This window comes from Panthera leo, chromosome B1, assembly GCF_018350215.1.
Source record: "Panthera leo isolate Ple1 chromosome B1, P.leo_Ple1_pat1.1, whole genome shotgun sequence".
Lineage (NCBI taxonomy): Eukaryota > Metazoa > Chordata > Mammalia > Carnivora > Felidae > Panthera > Panthera leo.
The window spans coordinates 145,003,011-145,017,710 of record NC_056682.1 but is presented as its reverse complement, the minus strand read 5'-3'; the positions used below and the strand labels follow the sequence as shown (position 1 = coordinate 145,017,710).

Sequence of the window (14,700 nt, the reverse complement as noted above, 5' to 3'; positions counted from 1 at the left end):
TCTTTCTCTCTGTCCCTCTCTCCGCCCCACCACTGCTCACACCCACTTGGGGTGGCAACTTCTCTGAGGCTATAGGGGTCCTTTCCTTTTAAGTGAACAGGGTCTCAGGTCAGGGATGGGGCATCTGTAATGGAGGCTGCTTCTAATCACTTGGGGGACCCCTCCTGCAGGTTGCAGGCCAGAGTTTCTGACCCTAAAAGGTTTGTACAGCAACTGTCATGACAGCCTTGGGTGGGGGCTGAAATCACAATGCAAATGCATTATAATGAGTCTAAGGGTTACCTTGGCAGAGGTGGAAGAAGAGAGCGCGTATTTTTTTTTGCACCTGTGGCTCTTGATCTCTTAGCCCTGGGGTCTTGGAAGCTACAAGGTCAAGGTGTGGTGTACCCAAGCATTTAAGGTATGATGGTGTGCCCCCCAGGCTTCTAAAATGTAACCTATTGATCACTGTCCTGGCCCCCAGCTCATGTCTAACTAACTGCCTGCTCTGTCAATATCACATTAAACATAACATGTGCATATACAGTAGCTTTCTCTTCTTCCAATTTTTTTTTTTTTTTTTTTTTTTTTTTTGTCCAGGATAATCTGTGAATAACTTTGGCATATCCTGAGCATGTATTGGGTATTTTCTAATATGCCAGGCAATGTGCTAAGTACTTTATATACATCATTTCATTTACTTCTCTAGCCACTTTTATGAAGTTGTTATCATTCTACATATGTAGATAGAGAAACTGAGACTGAAATAAGCACTTCTCCAAGGTTCCCTAGGTTTTATCTGTACAGCCTGGGATTTGAACCTGAGTCTTAGATATTGGCCAAGCAACAGAGGAAACTCGACAAGCACTTAAAATTTGCCGTGGCTAGTATTTTTGTCATGGGTAATCCTAAATATATAGGTTAGTAAACTAGTAATTTGACATATTGTACCATCTGCCACGTTGAATACTCTCTTTATCAACATTTGTCTAGCAGCAAGATTTCTAGAGCAGTACCTTGTGTGGTAGATGAGGAAGAAATGCAGTTTACCTAATTGGGACATGTGGCCGGTGAGCTTCATCTCATCTGGTCCTTGGCCAACTGTCTACACATAGGCTGGTCCTTTTGTTTCCAGTGGCTTTATAACTTTGCTCTAGGAAACTCTTAAAAAGTATCTAAGGTATCTTCCTAGGCTCCTCTTGCATCCATTTAAGAATTTGGGGCCATGACACCGTCTCACCCGCTACCCAGACTATGAGGAAAAGATTCGTTTGTTCTTGGACATCCCAAACCAATACTGGGTTTTTTGCCAACCGTCCAAGACACAGCCCAAGGCACATTCCTTTCCCTTGGAACCTCTTAAATCTAAGCTCTCATCACCTCTTCCAACTATCCTGACTTTATATTTGGCCCTTTCGTTTTCTAGCTTGAGTCCCTCTGTCCTCCCTAAGTGTTAGTCTTTTGAAATCCAGGAGCCAGAGAGGAAGTTCTTCTCTGTTCCCTTTCTTGTCTGCATCACTTCTCTGAATCAATAAGCACAGATTGTCTCAGCTGCTGCTGGAATGCTCAAAGGAGGTGTGTAGCAGAAGCCCTGATAGGTAGTTGGCTTTTCTTTTTGTAATACAAGTGCCGAATAAGTTAGGCCCAAGAGCTTTGATTCAAAGAGGCATCCATTTCAAAGATGGCTATCTCAAGTAAACACCTCGCCAGCTACTAGATAAAGAGCCAGGCTGCCTCTCCCTGCCAGACTTCTTTGTTTTAGAGATCTTGGTTGACCTTGATAACTGAGCATTTGGGCTGTTTACATTTTCTCTTCCAGAACTTTGAATTCCCACTCTTGTGTTTTAACTTCACAATAACTTATAACAATAACGCAAATTAACTTCCGATAAAGAGTGAGCCCAGGAAACCCTAGGCCCCTACCGTTGATCACAATAAAAGCAGAATGCCAGGCCTGTGCATTCTCTCCCTGCCTGTGATCTCAGCGTGTGCCCCCTGGTGTGCTATGCAATTTCCAGCTCTTACAAATAATACACTTTTCTTTTTCTCGAAGTTGCATGATGGTTATTGCTGAGGGTGTCTTACAGTCATAATAAAATCCACAAGGGCTCGTCCAGCCACATTATTGGCTACTGACAGGCGGAGACGAGTACATAACAAGACAGGAGAAGGGAAGATCAGCGCTACAGACAAAGGGAATTAGAGGGATTGTGAAAAAATGGTTTGTGTTTCCTGAATGTTGGGTCATTTGTATGCCTTATCTAGACCATGTGGCCTTCAGGAGCTACGTCCTTAAAGCAAAGGAATTGTACTCACTGGTTTTCACATTTGACTCTGGGAAACCTAAGGGGCTGTTGGCTGGCGGTAGAGCCCCTCCCTCCATCTGCTCTTTTCAACTGGTACATCTCTCCTTGCTTTGATCATTTTACATACTGAGCTTCGTAAACATTTTTCCTTTAAAGAAAGGATTACAAATGTTTGAAACCTATTTCATTTGACTTTAATACTCTGTCTACAGCATGGTGGTTAGTAATGTAGACCCTCACCTATTACCCCCACTGCCCTCCAGTCCCTGCTCATGCCCCGGATGCACCAATGTCTATTTGAAGGGAACAAGGTTCGGTTGGTGAAAGGAAGAGAAGCATGCATCCAGCCCTCACAGGTTCACTGGATTTTGCAGAGAAAAGATCCAAGGCAGAAGCTAATGGAACTACTCAAGAGTGATCCTGTGAATTTCTGGGAACAAAGGGATTCCATCCTCCTAAATGATCAAGTATGGCACAGAGCAGGGCCCTCCCTGGTGGCCCTCAGTGCTATAAGGAATCTGGCACTGTTCTGGCATCCCAAGAAGCTTTGCAAGCATCCAGAAATTGTTCTTGTTATGGACAGTATTCTAATGATAGGCGTCATAGCCAAACAAACATCCAACAGGAAACAAAGAAACCAGAGAAAAAGAAGATATACTCTGTGGTCATTGCCACTGAGTCACTAGTTTATAAATACTTCTTGAGGATTCCTAGAAATAACAGGGGGACTTCTGGGGGGAAGATACTGAAGTCCTCTTACTAGTATTATAGGTTCTATTTAGTAAGGATGCATTTAGCCATCATAGGACTGTCTCCAAAGCAAATAATGCTGAAGAAAGTTTTTCTAATCTACAAAGAAACATATACATCCATACAAATTCCACTGCAATTACTCTTGTTATTCATGTAGTAGGACAGCTTCCAGCTGAAGGAGTAATCCACCTGAATAAGCATTTCCATGGTGTTACTTTTATATCTGAAAAAGAGTTCTGGTTTTGTTCCCAGCCTCACCTCTGACTCATCATTGTGAAACTAAGAAATCATTTGGCCTCTCAGCACCTCAAAATCTCTCTTCTGTGAATGAGGATAATGGGTAAACCTTCTCTTGCTTCACTGAATTGTTGTGAAGTTTAATTAGATAATGTTTGCACAGCCCTTTGAACTCTACTAATTAAATGGATGTGTAAATATGGTGCTTCCTTTTATCAGGGTGCCTTGACTGAGCCATTTTATAAAGACTTGAAGATGACCATGATAGGATTCCTAAGGAAAGGATTTTTTTTTTTAACTCATGCGAACTCGATTCTGAGATTGTCAAATAGGCATCCAAAAATACCCAGCTGGGGTTCTAATTAATAAGGATATAGCCTCAGACTTGCGCAAAGGGTAATGTTTACGCTTATATATCAGGGTGAACTTAGCTCCTAGAGTATACTGGTATGCTCTGTGTGTGCTTTAGGTATTGGCATTGTTTGTAAGATGTTATGTTTAGTCATTATAGTTTGGTAAGATAACACTGGTGATTTATTTCATGTCTGTCATATAAGGAATACACAATAACAGATTTGCGGTCACCTAATAAGAAAGCCCTAACTTTTGAAATATCATGATCCTGTGTAGATAACCCATGGGTTAGTCTACTTATCAATCAAGGAGATTTTCTATCCACAACTGAGAAATCTTAGATAAATCAGAAATCCTCTCACTAAATTTTCTGATGGGAATACTTCCCCTAAAATAATTATCCCAGTTATTTCTGAAAATTTGTATTAATAATAGGTCTTGTTTTCTGTCAGAAATCTATTCATAGATGGATTGATTGGCTTGGGATTAATTGGCAGGCTTCCAAACCTGCCTTGGGCTTTGGTGTGTAATTATATTTGAAAGCTAGAACTTTTTAATGATGACATTTTAAGTATATAACAATTAAATTTCATTTTTTACTGAATACCCCAGAATAGAGAATTGAAATGTTTCCTCAGGAACTCAGACCGGCCCATATGAGTTTTGAAAACTACTAAGTATCAAGGTGGGAGGTCACGACAGCAAATGCTTCTGTAAATTCCAACAGCTGCTTTTTGTACTTACAATGTTTCTTCTGTCGTATGGACTTCAGGAATACATGCACTGATGGACCAGCGTAATGTAAAAGTACTTTGAACTGTTAGAAACTTCAAATTCAGCTTCTGACTCATATCTTCTGCCATATATGTACTGCCCTGAATCTTCATCTGAATAAAAGAGCAGAATTCCAGGGAATTTTTGAATTCTTTAGGCCCTGGTTGAGAACTTAATGAAAAGTGAGGTGCCTTAGTAAACCCTGGGCATAATGGCCCAGATAGGTATAGTGTTGATAATTTCAGAAGAAGACGAATAAGTATTGATTATTGTGATCTAAAGGGACTCTCAAGAAAACACAATACAGATCTAAAACTCAAATATATTGCTTGAGGAGGCACAAAGACAAAATAGAATTTGAGTTTGCTACTACAGGGACCAGGGAATGAATATTCTGCTTATGACTCTAAAATCCTGAATGAATCTATATCCTCACCCATTGGGATTTTTAACTAGGAGGATGAATATTTTAAAAATCAGTCCATTCTCTATTAGTTAATTGTTTATTCACTTACTTTATTACTTTAGCTTGTGCTTTAAGAGAGTATTATGTGGAGTGCCTGGGTGGCTCAGTTGGTTAAGGGTTTGACTTCAGCTCAAGTCATGATCTCCTGGCTTGTGGGTTTGATTCAGCCCAGTGTTGGGCTCTGTGCTGACAACTAAGAGCCTGGAGCTTGCTTCAGATTCTGTCTCCCACTTTCTCTCTGCCCCTCCCTCGCTCATTCTCTCTCTCTCTCTCTCTCTCTCTCTTTCTGTCTCTCTCTCAAAAATGAGTAAATGTTAAAAAAAAATTTTAAAGAGCATTATGTAAATTTAGATAGAGATTTAAAGAGGTCAGTGTGAACCTTGGTGGGCTCAGCCTCATTAATCGTGCCAATGTCATAGAAGTGTCATCCACGAAAACTGTGGCACCTCCTTGAGATCTTCAGTTTGGGTTTGAGTTAGACACACAGGTACCAGTAAATCTAAGTCAATATTCAAGTGAACTGTGGCCGCATTATGAATAGGGTGTTTTCAGGGGTTTTAAGAAAGAGACTATCAAAATGTCATTAATCTGCCGGAAAGTCCATATTCAGACTGCATCCCTCCTTATCAAGTTAGCAGGTGTGCTGTCACAGAGGAAAGATTGTACCCCTGCTCTGGGCCAGGACGTGCCGAATGTCTGAGGATTATTAGACGCTCACCACCTGAGTAATTCATTTACTCCAAGGGAGACGTTGAATAAAAATGGCAGAGTTCAGGCTAGTAAAGTAGTGCTCAGATCAAGCAAAAGATTGTCCCTTAACAATCGTGAGAACTTTCTCCTTGCGAATTTGAGGGAAAATGGGAGATTGGGAATTTGATTCCTCCTCCTCCTCTTCCTCAAATAACCAAGTACATTGTTTCCTTTCTTTAAGATTTCTTTTTCTCTTCTCTTCTTTTTTCTTTTTTTGTCAATGTTTTGGTTTTTTTTTTTCTGTTTATCGTCTCTACAGATGTCTTTACCAAGTGACTCCCTCTTTGTGTTTAATGATTGGAAGTGTCTGATTGTTTTCCTTGTAAGGCTATAAATTTATTCCAAGTCTTATTCTGGTTTTGTTCTTCAGCCCTTCCAAAATGTTCAGAAAGGTGCTGGAAGTCTGGCATTAAAGTGTTTCCCACTGTGGTTTTTCCTGTGTTTAAATCTCCTATTTCAAGCTTAAGGTTATTCACAAAAAGTTAACAGAGAGCTCCCTACATCTGCATCAGGAGTTACTTCTGAATTCTGTCTAAAGACAAAGAGCTTGTCTCTGAATTCCCCAATGGACAGATCCTTTCTTTACTTATAAGACTGGGTAAGAATCCAGTCTATGTTCACAGGAATAATTTTAGGGATAGTTTCCAGAAGACCTTGTCAAATATATACAATTTATCTAATTTCCTTTGATTTCTTATGCGATTTAGAGTTTTGAATTCTACCTTTCTATCCACTTCTTTTTGTTTTAATTTTTTTTAACATTTATTTATTTTTGAGACAGAGAGAGACAGAGCATGAACGGGGGAGGGTCAGAGAGAGAGGGAGATACAGAATCTGAAACAGGCTCCAGGCTCTGAGCTGTCAGCACAGAGCCCAACGCGGGGCTCGAACTCACGGACCGCGAGATCATGACCTGAGCTGAAGTCGGATGCTTAACCGACTGAGCCACCCAGGTGCCCCTCCACTTCTTTTGTATATGAATATATGTACTGTTTGATATATATTTGGGAATACTGAATTATTTGTTCCTAAAACTATTATTAAATCCTCTGCAAATGTTAGCTGACTAGGTTTTGGAAAATCTTTAACATTGACTTTCAGCTCAGAATAAGACTAGATCTTAAAACAAAGCAGTTTTCCCTGTTCTGAGGGGGATTTAACTTTGCAAGGCAACTGCATTTTGGGGGTTTCTGGCCAGCCAGGAGTGAAAGGAATAAGTCAGAAGAAAATGGGGGAAATAGCTGAGGAAAGAGGAATAATAGGCTGAAGGCTATTAGGTTTGTGCTGAGATTTGAAGGAATCTAGAAGAGAGACCATTTTTAGGTTTTTCCATTTTGTTTGTCATGGTGAAGACATCTTTTAAGGGAACAGTTTTGGAATCTGAATACCTTTGGATACTTCCTCAAAACATTAAAAAATGCAAACCACTGGATGTGTGGAATTGTATTCCCTGTATGTTCTAAGACACCTCTCCAATGAACACTTTTATTCACCTCAAAAGTTCTTCAGAATGGCTATTATGATTCTAAATTATCCTTGGTGAAATGATGCCATCTAGAAAGGTAAGTATAAGAATTTGGGATATGGTTGGGGTGCCTGGGTGGCTCTGTCGGTTAAGTGTCTGACTTCAGCTCAGGTCATGATCTCATGGTTTGTGAGTTCGAGCCCCCTGTCGGGCTCTGTGCTGACAGCTCAGAGCCTGGAGCCTGCTTCAGGTTCTGTGTCTCCCCTTCTCTCTGCCCCTCCCATGCTAATGCTCTGTCTCTCTCTATTTCTCAATAATAAATAAACGTTAAAAAATTTCTGTTTTAAAGAATTTGGGATATGGTGTAAACACGTGTAAGAAGCAGGAGTGTACATCAAATGGGGAAGATGGTGTGGGTTTAGACTGAGGCAAATCCAGGAGAGTCTGGGACTGGCCAGTTGAAAGTACGACTTATATGCCTCATGCCTCAGCCCCCCAAGTCTAATGGCTGGCCCATCTCCTGCTGCAAACCTGACCAATAGGCCATTCTCCCCAGAGAGAAAGGTTTCAGGAGATTTCACAGATGAAACAAGACTGAGGAAAGTTCCCATAAAATTGTGCTTAGTGACCTGAGGCAACGTTTTTCCATAGGATTTTCCAAAGTTCAAAAGACATATTTTGAATTTTTCAGTCCTCAGGGTCAGTTTGAAGAATGGATTTGTCCAGGTTACTCACACGTCTCCTGTGAACCTCTCCCATATAGACATACAACAAAAAATTACAGAGATATAGACAGATTGTGTTGCAAGTAATAAGACCAATTTCCACTAAGGATAAAAGATTTTTAACTGATTGGGTAATCAAAGGATTCCTAAAAAGGGTTCCTTATTCATTAAAAAAATGAAATAAATTCAGCCTTTGGGGAGCTTTAATAAAATAAACCAAATTTCAGACTTATTACTAGACTTACCTTATCATTCTAGTTAGAGAGACTAACAGTTTCCTATCGTAGCAAGAGACTCAAGGGGCCACAGAGGCACCTGTGGTTTCTGAGTTGAGGTCTTGAATGTTAAGAGTGGTAACAGAGGAAATCTTCATGGATCCGCAATGTTGTTGAATACTGGCTCTCCCTGAACACCCAAACAGCCCATTGATAAGACAAATCTGAGCTTATGATTACAGAAGCATGGAAAAACACTGTCTTGGCAGTCTTTTAGGAGCTGTGTGCACCAGAGCTCTCTACCATCAGCCAACCTGTGAAGGTTGATTCTGAGCATCTCTTTCCAACTCTGTGTTCAGTGATGTCACTTGCTATCTTGAAGTCAGTCGTGGTAGGGATATTTATGCCATAGAGGAGTATTTATGCCACAGAAATCATCAAATTCCTCAAATCAGCGATTCCCGCCCCCACCCCCACCCCAAGAGCCTATTTATCTGAGTAGTGTCTTGTGGCATAGAAGCAAAGCTGAGATGCTTAGAGGTTGAAAATTTGTTTTAAAGCAAGTTTTTTAATGCAGAGACTTGCTCAGGATTGGGTAAGGAGCATAACAGGGATTGGTGGGTACAACAGGGAGAGGGTTTTGAAGCAAGGGGTTTCAAGAGTCTTGGAGAACAAACAGCCATTTGAGACTACCCACGGAAAAGTCAAACAACTTGATGATAATTTAAATGAGTTTTTTAGTAACTTCCAGAGACAGTGAAATTATCTGTAGCTTCTACCTCTCTGAGCAAGGGTTTTCTAGAATAATAAAGTCATGTTGATGAAAACAGTGGAATAGTAAAGTCATATTAATGTATACAGTAAGCTATGTGGGTGTGGGTGGTTTCGGTTCTCACATATAATGCTTGAGCCTTCAAATTATATAAGATTTAAGGATAGGTTTCCATGGAATTATCTTGGCAAAATGTAAGAAATAAGTAAATAAATAAATCTCATAGGAAATAGTTACTTGAATCACTGTTCATTTGCAAATTTAACAAAATGTAAAAAAAAAAAAAAGAACGATCTGACTCCACATACTAATGGCATTAAAAACCTATTGATATTTAAATATTTACTAAATATTTAAATGGATTTTAATTCTATTTCACTGTTATCAAACAGTAAGAATGTAAATATATTGCATTTGTATACTTGGAGAACTAAATATATCATGTCTAAGAAATTTCTTTTCAGTGCCTTTAAAAATGTAATTAATGAACAACTTTATACTTCCAATCATTTTCCTCTACAAGACAACAATGTAGATGGATGACTTAGAGTATTTAAGATATCTAAAACAGATTTTGAATGTCCATTTGTTATAATTCCAGTATTAAGTAAAATCTGTATTATTTCTATGATAGGGTCAGAAGAGTGCAAGGATCAGGGGTGCTTGGGTGGCTCAGTCGGTTAAGTGGCCAACTTTGACTCAGGTCATGATTTTGCAGTTCATGAGTTCATTCGAGCCTGGCATGGGGCTCTGGGCTGAAGCACAGAGTCTGGAGCATGCTTCGAGTTCTTTGTCTCCCTCCCTGCCCCTCCACCGCACTCTCTCTCTCTCTCTCTCTCTCTCTCTCTCAAAAATAAATAAACATTACAAAATTTTTTTAGAAGTCTGCAAGGATCAGAAATGAATTAGTTGAGAGAAGAAAGAAAAGAACATTTAATTTGATGACACAAAAAGACAATGTTTAAATCATAGAAATGGAAGACAATTAATTAATTAATTCTTCCTTTACCCTATAGTAAATATTTCTAGTGAGGAATAAGGGCAGTATACAGTTTCTTTTTGTGTAGTGTTTTCTTATTCTTAAAATATTCTCTATAGTGAGCTGAAAGCTATTTCCTTTGTTCCCTCATTCTTTCATTTTTCTTTCTGCAAACATGTAGACTAAATCTACTCTTTAACATATTGACAACACGACCACGATTATTGGGTTCTGCTTTCGTTTTCAGTTGTTTTTGTTTGTTTTGTTTTTCCTGAGATAGGCAACCTGAATTTATTCAACCATTCCATTTCAGAGGTATTCAGTGTGTGGACCAGTGTTAGTCCATGACTCTTTCTTACCTCTGGGAACCTTAGGTCCACAATAAGATAAGGCGCTGCACCAGAACATAAATCAACATACTTCACTGAAAAAACATTGCTATGAATAAATAAAGCTACCTGAATCAAACAATGTGTTTAGTGATATAGTTGTTTTACATTGTGCAGAAGCTTTTTTACCCTGTTGCAGACTGGTAGTAAGCAATTAAACCAACTAGTTCGATAGCACTTGCTCCATATGGCATGAGTTCTAGATACATTCTAATTATCCTTCTCTAGACCAGCCCCTGGATGTAACCAATGACTCCAGAGAGTCTGCTAAAAATATAGAGGAAAACATTATATCCTTATATCTGGACACTGTTTGTCTTAGAGTAGCCTAATAGTTTTTAATGAGCTTTTAGTCAAGTAAAGCACCTGGTCAGAATTATACATTTATCCCCTTTTAAATTTTTCTTGCAACTTGTATAGTCCATCATTCCAAAGTGGGCTACCTATTAGCTATTCTATCCAATTTTGTTCATTTACAAATATAGGGCTATGCAGCTATTGCTGTGTTAAGAAAAACAAAAACAAACCTAACTCAATCACCTTAAAGAATCACTTTTTTTTTTTATTTCCCATGAATTTGGGTTCAGCTGGTCAGTGACAGTGACCGTGGCTTGTTTCTTCTGATCTTGACTGGGCTTGCTCAAGCATCTGCCTTCAGCTGGTGGTTAGCTAGAGTCTGACTCGTGTAGGATGGCCTCAGCTGAAATGACTCAGCTTCCCTCCACAGGATTTATATCCTCCAGTAGGCTAGCTTGAGCTTGTCCTCAAGGCTGTCACAAGGTTCCAGGAGATATAGGTAGCACACAAGACCTCTTTAAGGATTAGCCCTGCCGCTGGCATAGATGAGAGCAGAGAAAGGCAGAAAATAGACCTGGAGGAAAACAAAGATAAAATAACCATAACAGTGCCAGTGTGTTCTTCCAAGTTCTTTATTAAAAATTTGGAAAATGGTACTGACAAATACTTTTCATGGAAGACCTCTGCAGACCTTCCTACAGATGCATTGACCAATAGTTTTGGAATACATTATTTAACTATCCAGGATTGTACCAATTGGAGCTTTCATCCAACCCACAGTTTTCCATCGTGTAAATAAGGGTTCAGTGAAACACTTTGTCAAATTTGATGCTGCAACTAAGAAACGATCTGTAGTTTTCTGGACATAAGTGGTCATCACCACATTTAATTATGATAGCAAAATATTAGAGTTCAGGACTGCATAACTTATTATGATAATCCATGTGATAAATTATTTCATGTAGGTTTTAAATTTCAAATAATTGATAAAATGGAAAAATGTTCATAATTTAACTTTAATGGCAAATGGTAGGATTTATAGTCACAATATAAGCAAAGTTATAGGTATCATATTTTATATGATATTATATTATATATATACATTATATATATATATATATATAATATATAAGTATTTTGAAATCCTAGAAAGAAATACAATAAAAATATACTTATTATCTTTGAATGGCATGATTATAGTGATTTTTATTTTTATCTTAAACTTTTAGATTTTTTCTAGATTTTCTACAGTGGACATATGTGATGTCATCATCAGAAAAAAATAAACACATATTTAAGGTTTTTCTATTTTTTAATTTTCCTAACAATTAAAATCAAGCTCGCATTTACGTCTATTTTGAAAATTGTGCATTTGTTATTGCCAGTCTGATATCCTCAGAGCAAATGTAATGAACTATTACAACCGAGAGAGAAATCTGGATCTTTCTCAAAAGCTGGATTTTAGTAACTATTTCGTCAACATTTTCATCTTAAAAATATTTTCTGCAGCTATCTATAATCAACTTACGGCTTTTCTAAAAAAAGAAAAGATTTTATTAACCATCTATAATATTTGCATCCGGATCACTACAGCTTAAAATAGATCACTACCCTGTCAGAGCTCTTTAGTAACTAAGAGCAATGGATAAAATCCAAACAACAACTCAGAGAAGTTCACATCAGAACATCGAATTCACCAAGCTTAGATTATTTAAAAAGAATGATCGATAATTAAACATCACACATAAGACTTTTTGTCACCATTAAATGTCTGAATTTTGAACAGATTCTTGGACTGTTTAAGACTCATATCCATCAGCTCGTTCAATATAGCACTGGTCTCGTCCTCAGTAGCTTTGCCAGAACTACTACCTTCCCCATGAAGCTCCATGAGCTTTCCCAATTCAAACTTGAGCTTCTTCAGCACTTTGACTTTTCTGACAAAGATATCATGGAGTGGATAAATAGACTGATAAGGCTTTTCTGATGCTATCTGCAATCAATTTATTGGCCATTTCTTTCAAGTCATTTGTCTGCACCTCTCGGGTCATGATCTCCGTCATCTTTTTCTGAATTGGGTGGACCTGTTGGTGCTGAGCATAAGAGGTCTTCCGAATCTGATTGTCTCAGTTTTTAGTAAAACCAACACAAAGTAGATGAAGCAAATAACCATCAGTAATCTTGACATCAACATGCGTTTCAATCATGGTGTGCCTTTTTTTTTTTTTTTTTTTTTTTTACCATGGAATACATTTTGTCACGGGTAAGATCTATGCTATGGAAATTAGTCAGGCAGTTTGGGCCCTAAAATCCTCAGTAATTAGATTGAATTTTCTAAATCCAGTTTCATCATTCTGCAGACCAGCAAGGCTCACTTCAAGGCTCACTTCAAAAACATGACCATTGAGGCCCATCAGATCCTATTTTGGTTCTTTGAGTTCTTATAACTAGTGTTTTTCCAATATTTTTTATATTGAACACAGCTGGCGCTTTCACATCATACCCATCTTTCTTACAAAATGGATCAATCACTTTCTTCTTGGCTCCCTTTATGCTGCCTTTCTTAAGGTGCTTGTTCTTCAGATTGCCATGGCACTACTCAGGGAGCCAAAAGGCTAGGTTTTCTTTTTCTATTGGATTCCAAGAAAAAATGGGATTTTATTACTATCTTTAGAACAATACTCAATATCTATGCTAGAACTGATAAAAAGAAGTTCTATGGGCTAGGGTAGGAAAGCATGAGAAAAAAACATATTTCAAACATTGATGCCTCATTGGTTATATTATTATGTGACTAAGGAATGTATCAGGTAGCTACATCTATTTTAGCACTGTTTCTTTATAGCCATTAAAATCTTAATTGTACTAAAAATCATATGCCATCTGGAATGCATAAGTGGATAATTTAGGTAGAAGAAAGCCTCTGACAACACAACATTGAGTCCTTTTCATGCAAAGGATGTAGAATGTGAAAATGAGTAAATCACCTGCTAGACACAGTGTCCACCAGAAGCATTGTGATAGACTAAAGATGGCCACAAAACCTTTGATTTTCCTCCCACTGAGAAATGGAGTTTCTGTCTGTCCTCTTAAATCTAACTAGATTCTGTCACTGCTTGACTGATAGAATATGACAGAAATGATATTGTGCCAGCTCCCAGGTTCTAGGCTTAAGTGACCGGCAACTTCTGCTTCCTGTCTCTTGGAGCACTCACTCTTGGAAGCCAGACGCTAGGCTGTGGGAAGCCCAAGCCACAGGAGAGTCCATGCCTGTATGCCCCAGTTGACAGCCCCAACTGAGCTCCGCCAACTATGAGCAACAACGATAGCCATGTGAGTGAGCCATCTTGGACAACCAGCCTAGTCACATTTTGAGGTGACTCCAGCCTCAGCCACTGTCTGAGTCCAACTATGTGAAAGACTCCAGTGAAGATCCATCCAGCTGAGCTCAGTCATCCCACAGAACCACGAAATGTAATAATAAAATATTTTAAGTCACTAAGCTTAGGAATGGTTTTTAATTATTAACAAAAATAACTGGAACATTAACCATTGTTAGCTGGTACTGTTGTACTTGAAATAAAGTTTGAAAATAATTATAGAAAATGCATGGTGATGTAAGATCTCTGTAGAGCGATCTTTCCCACTGCAATGGAGAAATAGTAGAGTTTAGTATATCTTATACCTTTCCAAGTCATATACAGACATAATGAATCAAAGAAGCAAAGACAAAATAAGAAGAAAGCTCAAAATAACACTTCATGTTTGGAGTTGATAAGATACCACTATGTGTGTGGCACTTTAAAGTTTACCACCACCCTGAGCATTTAAATTATTTTCACTTCATTTTTTTCTTTTTATCCAACCCACCCCCACCCCACCTCACCCTTCTTTGTCTCTACGTCCAATTTCCAAGTAGTTTTCTTTCCACCCAACCTCAACAGGAGCCTGTTTCATAGCCATGATGTCCCTATGCTATTTATAGTATGTGAAATATACAAGGATGCGACTCCAGTGGATATCCATCTGGAGAAATCTGATAGCAATCTCTGAGGTGAAAGGGTAAATCCAGGTAGGATTTTAAGCACAGAAGCCCCCATGTGCTGCCTTTATTCTTCTGCTTCATTGGAAATGATCAAGTGCCGTTGGTCTCTTCCTAGAAACAGTGTATGTTGTATATTTTTTTAAAGCCATGACAACAAAACATTAGCTGTATAAACCTTTGGTATGCTCAAGGAC

General features: G+C 38.5%; 1 protein-coding gene and 1 pseudogene across 1 annotated transcript in view; one reads left to right on the top strand and one right to left on the bottom strand.

Moving 5' to 3' along the window:
* MTHFD2L (methylenetetrahydrofolate dehydrogenase (NADP+ dependent) 2 like) overlaps positions 1–14,700 on the top strand; it is a 144,894-nt gene that overhangs the window by 101,693 nt on the left and 28,501 nt on the right. The gene's annotated exons all lie outside the window — the stretch shown is intronic.
* Positions 12,225–14,424, bottom strand: LOC122217220 (annotated as a pseudogene).